Consider the following 8,560-nt stretch of genomic DNA (forward strand, 5'->3'; position numbering starts at 1 on the left):
AGTAATGCCCACAAGTTGATTGCAAACAAGCATAAGTCATGCTTCCAATTTCCCATCAGAGTCAAGGTGTGTGGTTACCTAGACATGAAATTGATTTTACAAATGCTAATCATGTGATGAAATAGAGAAGAGGTTCAATGTTCATATACTTTTTTCTATTTTATAAATAGTTAAGACAAAAAGTGATGACTATTGAAATAGTTATGTTTTCATTGCACACAAATTTTAAGATTTTTATTGAAAACTTAACCCATGCAATAAAGTTTTAAGTTTAAAATATACAAAAGAAAACTTAAGAAGAATAAAATTAAAATTTACTATATAATGAACAACACCACATTTAACATCATTTTCTAGCATTCTATCAATTAAATTATTCAGTCGATTACATTTTAAACATCAAATACACATTTGATTAATTTATATCATTTCAAAATTTGAAACATGTCACTTGTTAGAGATTCAAGTTAAAAAAGTTAGATTGTTGGTCATTTCATCCACACACATTCACTTAACAAAATCCAGGCAACTCATATTCCCCTTGTATTTGATGCACGAGTCTAACTCATGATTCCAATGCAAGCTTGAGTTGGGATGGGACTCAAATGCATCCATATTCCTTATCCAACACCTTGAATCCCTCAAAACCACTCCCCTTATTAGCATTAGTGTACATTGCCTTAAGAGTACACATGATTTTTTCTTAAGGTCTCATTTTTAAATAGTTGAGTTTACTTTTAATTTCCAAATCTACATTGCCTTGTCTCCTCCAACTTGTCCATTATTAGTTGGACCTCTAAGTAGGACATCCGTGTTGTTCATGAAGAGGATAGAATAAAGAGACATGGAACATAGGGTGAACCCTTATGTGAGGGGGAAACTTCAACCTATAGGCAAACTTTCCAACTCAAGCAAAAATATAAAAGGGCTCATTGAAATATCTTAATATGATTAAAAAAATGTAAAAGTTTGAAGTAGATTGGATTCATTTTCCAGAAAATTCTATCACCTCAATTGAACTTAAGAAGTGTCAAATGGTATCTCACAAATCATATGTAATTTCCATTCTACCAAATATTTTGATGCTACTAAAGTCTCACAAAGATACCCATGCGAGATTATATGTGAAGTCAACAATTATTTCCTACTTAATAACTAGAATAGAAAATACTAACTCATCAAGGCATTTTGCATTTTATAACAAAGATGGATGACATCAAACAAACATGGCCAATTGGATAAAGTGTCTTAAGTAATTTCTAAAATGACATTAATCTAATTAGTATTTTCATCTATATCTTTGTGCCCATGAGCTTGAACATATCTATCCAAAAGTTACTTGCAAATCGAGGATCCCCTATTCAAAATAATGTTGCATTAGTCTACTTAGTGCTTGAGTGACTACCTTGTCTTATTAGAAGGTAACACAATTTTTAAAATATTCGACTACCTATAACCCCTCATCCTTGGCCAACTAAACACCCTTTCCACTAGTTCCACTGGTTCCAAATTTAATCATGAAATTTAATCTTCTCAAATCTTATCTAACAGTTTCTCTAGGATCTCAATGGCCATGAGTCGGATTTTTCCAGTCAAAGTGTTGGTTGCAATATTCTCTACTTTGATTTTCTTCATTTTTGTTGGGCTTGTATTGATAGAGTTAATCAAAGAACCACCTTTATTGTTCAGATGTGTCTTCTTTCCATTTCTGAAGCTGCATCCAATAAGCGCTCCATTAATCCTATCATTCGTGCCTATGTTGGTGATGTGCTTGCCTATAACTATGTGTCGACTTCCAAAATAAAAGCCTGCAAATAATCATTCAACGGTTATATGCATGCCTGGAAACAAAATTTATGAAAAAGTGGTCTAAAAAATAGTTATTTTTAGAATTATTAAAAACAACTAAATGTATGTAGCTTCATAGATTAAAAGTTAGGACATGTCTTAATATGGATAGTTGGCAATTAATAAGGTTGGCGACAGATTTTGGAAAAACTGTAATTGATATGGAAGCATTGTACGTACATGCTTGTCTTCCTCCTGAAATTTGGCAAACCAGTATTTACTATATATGCATGTTTCATATGACCTTTCCAATTAAAGCCAAATCAAAAGTTTATATCAAAAGCCTCACAACAACACAACTAAATGTATGTTGCTTCATAGATTAAAAGTTAGGACATGTCTTAATATGGATAGTTTAGTTGGCAATTAATAAGGTTGGCGACAGATTTTGGAAAAACTGTAATTGATATGGAAGCATTGTACATACATGCTTGTCTTCCTGCTGAAATTTGGCAAACCAGTATTTACTATATATGCATGTTTCACATGACCTTTCCAATTAAAGCCAAATCAAAAGTTTATATCAAAAGCCTTACAACAAAACAACTAAATGTATGTTGCTTCATAGATTGAAAGTTAGGACATGTCTTAATATGGATAGTTGGCAATTAATAAGGTTGGCGACAGATTTTGGAAAAACTGTAATTGATATGGAAGCATTGTACATACATGCTTGTCTTCCTGCTGAAATTTGGCAAACCAGTATTTACTGTATATGCATGTTTCATATGACCTTTCCAATTAAAGCCAAATCAAAAGTTTATATCAAAAGCCTTGCAACAAAACAATAGCAGATTTTCCTGCGACTTTTTCCTTTTTTACCATGTCCTTCTGCCACTTATGCATTTATACTTCTGATCCTTGACATTTTCCTCTGTTTTGGTTAAGACACATAAATGACAAGTCCCCAAGAACAATGATATACACTAACTAGATGTTGATGTTGATTACTGAGCTAGTACAAACTCTGAGCAGCTAAATCAGGTGGTAAGTTTTGACAATAGATCATAAGGAATGCTTGATTGACATAGTTTCAAAACTTGGTAATATCTTAGATCTGCTCAAACATTCTTTAGAGGAGTCAATATCAATGAATCAAATTTAGGAGTCCCAACTAAACAAAGTAAGGCAGATCCTAAACTGAATAATTGTCTGTATACGAGTTATGATCACATGAACTTGACTGAACTAAAATGGCAGTCTTGAATTACTATTACAGTTTGTTTTAATAAAAGAATGAATTCAAAGAAACACTAGATTAAAATCTAAACTACTGTCTAGTTATCTAGACAAACATGAAAGAAAGACAAGCAATGAATGATAATAAATGAGGAATGTAGATGGATCTGGATGGATTTGGGTCTCAATGAGAAAGGATGGTAGTTATTGGAACCACCCAAAAAGGATTAATTTGAAAATTTTACTCATGATTTGGACTCATGCATCGATGCAAGAATGATTTGTGTTGCAATGAATGTTTAGGGTTAAAGGTTGAGGAAAGTTGTGAGAGCTATCTAATGTGAGTGTTAATGTTGGTTTGTTTGATTTATGATGGAACTCAAATGAGCTACAAATTGGTGGATAAGGGTTGTTGCAAAAATACCATCAAGTTTAACTCGGAAGAATTGACTTAGCATAATCATCAATTGTGAGTTTGTGTAGAGAGTGCAGGACTTCCTTAGTGAATGGTGTGTTATATTGTATGAGACTAGCTAGAGCATTGTCAACAAAGTCTGGCTAGTAGTATTTTGAGTTCAGGGATAGATTGAGTATTTAGCTGATTCAACCAACAGATACTCTCTATGTACATCGTAGCTTGAATTTCAATAAAGAAAATGTTGTCCCTCTTCCATTCAGTAGGACAAGCATAGCTTATCTTGTGAATAGCTCAGTCCCCACATAACACTTGACATAAAGTGAATGCCAAATTTACCACCCTCTCTCACACACATGGTGAATGTCAAAATTAACTTTCTCAAACATATAGAGAATGTTGAAGTTAATTTACAGAACAGACAAAGAGTAACAAAGTTGCATTCAAACAATACGGAGAGGCCAAAGTTAGTGGCCTCAAATCCAAGTGAATGTCAAGTTACATCACTCACATATACAAACAAAGTGAATGTTAACTTAGTTTCTTAACATTTGCCACAGACAAGATGAATACCAAGGTCTCATTGAAATAATAAAGTGATGTCAAGTAATGCATACTTGACAAAAATAAGTGGGTGCCAAAGTGAAACATACTAAATAGAACACACTAAAGAAACATGCTTAAATTATAACTTACATTATTGCAATATTACTAAATCCAAGTGAATGTCAAGTTATATCATTTATAGACAAAGAGTAACAAAAACAATAAGTGGGTGCCAAAGTGAAACACACTAAACAAACTGAATCTAAAAGTTTAAATAAAGAAATGGATGTCAAACTTTAAACACATAAAGTAAATGCCAAAGCTTGTCAAACATCAATTTTAAACATACAAAGTGAAATAATGTACAAATCAACGCCAAACAAGTATATCAAATTTAAGTGAACATCTAAGTTGAATTCCATGCTCCACACAACCTCTAACTTTATCAAATTAAAGAAAAAATAGAGTCCAAAATAAAACACACTAAAGAAAAATGTTTAAATTATAACTTACATTATTGCAATATTACTAAATCCAAGTGAATGTTACATCACTTACACATACACACAAAGTGAATGTTAACTTCGTTTCTAAACATTTATATCAGAGCCAGGTCCAGGCTAGGAGCCCCAAGCACACAAGAGGTGTGGCTTAAGGGGTGTTGGTGTTGGAAATAAGCCACATCCGGACCGACGATGGACTGGTCCAAGAGGGGCCAGTAGCTCAGTGGTAGAGCACTCCAGCAGCGTATGGAAGGTCCTAGGGTCGAGTCCTAGCTGGTCCATGTCTCAACATATAATTATAAAATTTTCAAAAAGAAGAGCTATGACGGGGCCAGAACCAATTACATGCCAGTAACTATTGCAGTCTCAATAGCAGTCTTGAGATCTGTCCGTGGGAAGTTGGAACCCTGACAAAAACAGTGTCAAACTAAACCCATAGTCAATCAGAGCATTGCTTCCTGTCACCATGCTGGAAGTTTGGAACCCAATAAAAATCTTCTTTATCATGCACAGTTGCAGTGGAATAGAAGACATAGGGCTGCTGATCTTCTTTATTTGCAGCTAACCCTAATGCAATATAAAAAAAAAATTGGATGTAACAAAATCTAGAGTATACACAACGCATTTGATAACTGCAAAAATACATCATCACACTAATTCAAACTGGAACATCTTAGCAATTCTCTGCAATGCATTATTCGGGTTCCTGAGTCCAACATGGTATTCTTGTTTTGAACTAAAAATATTCAATTCTAAGACATTGCATGCTTTAGAATCCAGACCCATACTAGTGACATATTCAAACTTAATAAACTCTTAAAATTCATGGATATGTATCCCATGAATATTAATGTATGTGGACCTAATATCCTGAGAGTTATATCAGGCGGTAAGATGAGAAAATACACATGAACGAACAAGAACAGACTAATAAACACAAAGAGCCCAAAAAGGAGTATGCACAATGTGCACACGAACATAGCAAACAGAATCAAACGGAAAAAAAGAGCCCAAAAAGGAGTATGCACAATGTGCACACAAACATAGCAAACAGAATCAAACGGAAAAAAAGTATTGCACAGAGTTAACTCGGGAAGACTCCTTGGACGCACATAGCAAGACAAAGATATGTGCTACAACAAAATTGAACTAAAGTAAATAAATCCTTCCAATTTTCTAGTTATGGATATAAAGAACAAAAACCATGAAAGAAAGGCTTTTTAAAATTTTAAAACAAACTGAAAGGCCTAAGTTTCTAAAGTTTAGGCCCTCACTCTATGTAGTATGTACCTTGGATAAGAATAAAATGGAACAAATTCTGTAAAATAATTAGCATCTACACATTAAGCCATTTCAGAGTTTGCACTGAATTCTTCAAGAGCTAAAAGTTAGATCAAGATGTACGCAGCCTCTTATAAACTGCTAGCAAATAGGGTCTACAAAATATATACATTTCAATATTTCCATTTTGCATGATGTAATCCATTCCTCAATTTCTTCCAGCTTACCAACAACCATGAGTTTTCTACATAATATTTTCAACATTAAATCATGAGTTTTCTACATAATATTTTCAACATTAAATCCCACTGTACCCATCACGGTACTCTAATAAATGACCAAAGAACACTGAACTGAACAATAACTGGTGTTTCTCTGAGTTTTTGGGGGTGGGGAACAGGGTTTTAGGGATGACAAAAAGTTTAAGCCCTCACTCTATGTACTCTAATAAATTCTGTAAAATAATTACATCTACACGTTAAGCCATTTCAGAGTTTGCACTGAATTCTTCAAGAGCCATTTTAGATCAAGATGTACAGCCTCGTATAAACTGCTAGCAAATAGGGTTTAGAAAATATATACATTACAATATTTCCATTAAAAGCATGATGGAATCCATTCCTCAATTTCTTCCAGCTTACCAACAACCATGAGTTTTCTATATAATATTTTCAACATTAAATCCCACTGTACCCATCATAGTACTCTAATAAATGACCAAAGAACACTGAAATGAACAATAACTGGTGTTTCTCTGAGTTTTTGGGGGTGGGGAACAGGGTTTTAGGGATGACAAAAAAGTTCAGACTCTGGGAACAGCAATGGAACTGCTATTAAAGTAAAGCATCCATGTCCTTTACGACAGGTTAAGAAACTCATATTAGGTGGAGGAGGTGGTATATGGCCTAGGTGTATGACAGAATAACCAGCAGCAGAGAGTCAATCAAATTGATCACCATAGTTAAAATCATTTACACAGTGGTATATTATGCTCTGATTGTAAAAATACAAAAATATTTAATTTCCAGAGATGTTGATGGGAAAAAACAAAATACAAAAAGTGATTGATAGAGTTGGTAAAAATGGAGGTCAAGGATGTTGACACACAGAAAAGTGAGGGCTTTGCTAAGCTCATTCCGACGAAGATAGCAAAAATGTTCAAAATTGAGAAAACAGAAACAACAAAAATACCTTGGGGCAGGACGCATTATAGCCGATCTCCATAAGCCGCAGACTCTACAAATACCTCCCAAGCTCTGGCGGCATAGGTCCGTGATCGAATACCTCCTTGCATATTAGAGGAAATGCAACTGCAAATGTAATGGATATATAGCTCTGCCCTCCTCAGCGCCCCATTCAAAATTCAGAATACCATGAAAATTGAAATAGAAAAAAATCCAAACACAAAAACTGAATAAAAACATAAGAGGATTCCACTCAAACAAAAAACAAATAGAACAGGAAACAATCTGAATAAAACCCAGAAACACGACAATAACAACCAAACAAAAAAATGAAACGGGGAACAATCTGCCCCTGCTTTTCAAATGAATTGCATATAAATAGAGGAGGTGAATAGTGCTATTTCAAACGGTAACCTACACAAATAACGGCCATTTCATCCATGTCGTCGATTTTTTTTCATCTCAGGGTCATAATATTAGTACTGTTAAGGCATTCTAGAACAAAATCCAGATTACTGTCGGGACATTCTAGAACAAAATCCAGATTACCATTGAGACATCCTAGAACAAAATCCAGAGTACCGTTGAGAGTCTTGAGACATTCTAGAACAAAATCCAGAGTATCCCTTTGTGTGAATCCAAATAAACACCATTCTGAACAAAATCCCTCTTTGTTTTATTTTAGATTGTTATTATTATTATTATTATTATTATATATTAGAATCACTCACTTTGGAATTGATTAAGGTTATTTTTATGGATATAGGTTTGAACTTTAAATTTTTGGTCACGTTTTGTTTTCATTATTAGTTGTTATGAATCAATTAAAGTACACTTTATTTTAAAGTATTTTTTTATATTAAGAGCTAACCTTAGTCTATTTAGATTAATCTAAGATGGTGAGGAGAACATCATTTAGATTAATCTAAGGTTCTTATAAGAGCAAATCTACAATTTTTTATAGAAAATGATGTGTTAGATTGTCTTAGATTGAATGGTCCTTTGTAATGTATTGAATCTAAGATTTTAATGAGAGTAGAATCTATGATTTTTGGTAAAAGTTGATGTGTTAGATTGTCATAGATCGAATGGTAGGAATTGTAATGTATTGAATTTCTATTATTAGTCGATCAATTATATGCCTGATTTTATTTCTTTGCATTTTTAACAAAATATTATATGTGGTTCAAGTTGAAGTATCATAGAGAGATTTTTACATTTTTAAGAGATTTTGATCAAGTTAGATTTTACATTAGGTTTAAATTCATTTTGAAATTCTTTATCTTCTTTAAATTATATAAAAATTGGACAAAAACATCTTTTAATTTAGTTTATAGAGGAAAGTCATCTAAAGAGCTAACAAATTTAAAATTGAAATAAAAATCTAACTAATAGTCACTTTAGTTAAATTAGAAATTGTATTCCAAAATCTACCTATGGAGCTATGTTAGTGATCCAATTGGACATTTCCAAAATCCAAGGTATTCCTTAGCTTAATCAATTTTAATTCCATGGATCCTTGTCATTAATTAATTTAATTTTGTGCATGGTATTTTGTGAAATGGTGACATCTTTTTGAAAAAAATATAGAAACACAAGTGCAA

The 8,560-nt window shown here is 33.0% G+C and overlaps 1 long non-coding RNA gene across 1 annotated transcript; it reads right to left on the reverse strand.

Moving 5' to 3' along the window:
* Window positions 1–4,462: 4,462 nt before the first annotated feature.
* On the reverse strand, window positions 4,463–7,617 carry LOC131859900 (uncharacterized). Its single transcript, XR_009359481.1, has 2 exons — window positions 6,964–7,617; window positions 4,463–5,058 (listed from the first exon to the last, which is right to left on the reverse strand). It is a non-coding gene; the product is annotated as an uncharacterized LOC131859900 (long non-coding RNA).
* Between the last annotated feature and the right edge of the window lie 943 nt (window positions 7,618–8,560).

This window comes from Cryptomeria japonica, chromosome 11 (genome assembly GCF_030272615.1).
Source record: "Cryptomeria japonica chromosome 11, Sugi_1.0, whole genome shotgun sequence".
Classification (NCBI taxonomy): Eukaryota; Viridiplantae; Streptophyta; class Pinopsida; order Cupressales; family Cupressaceae; genus Cryptomeria; species Cryptomeria japonica.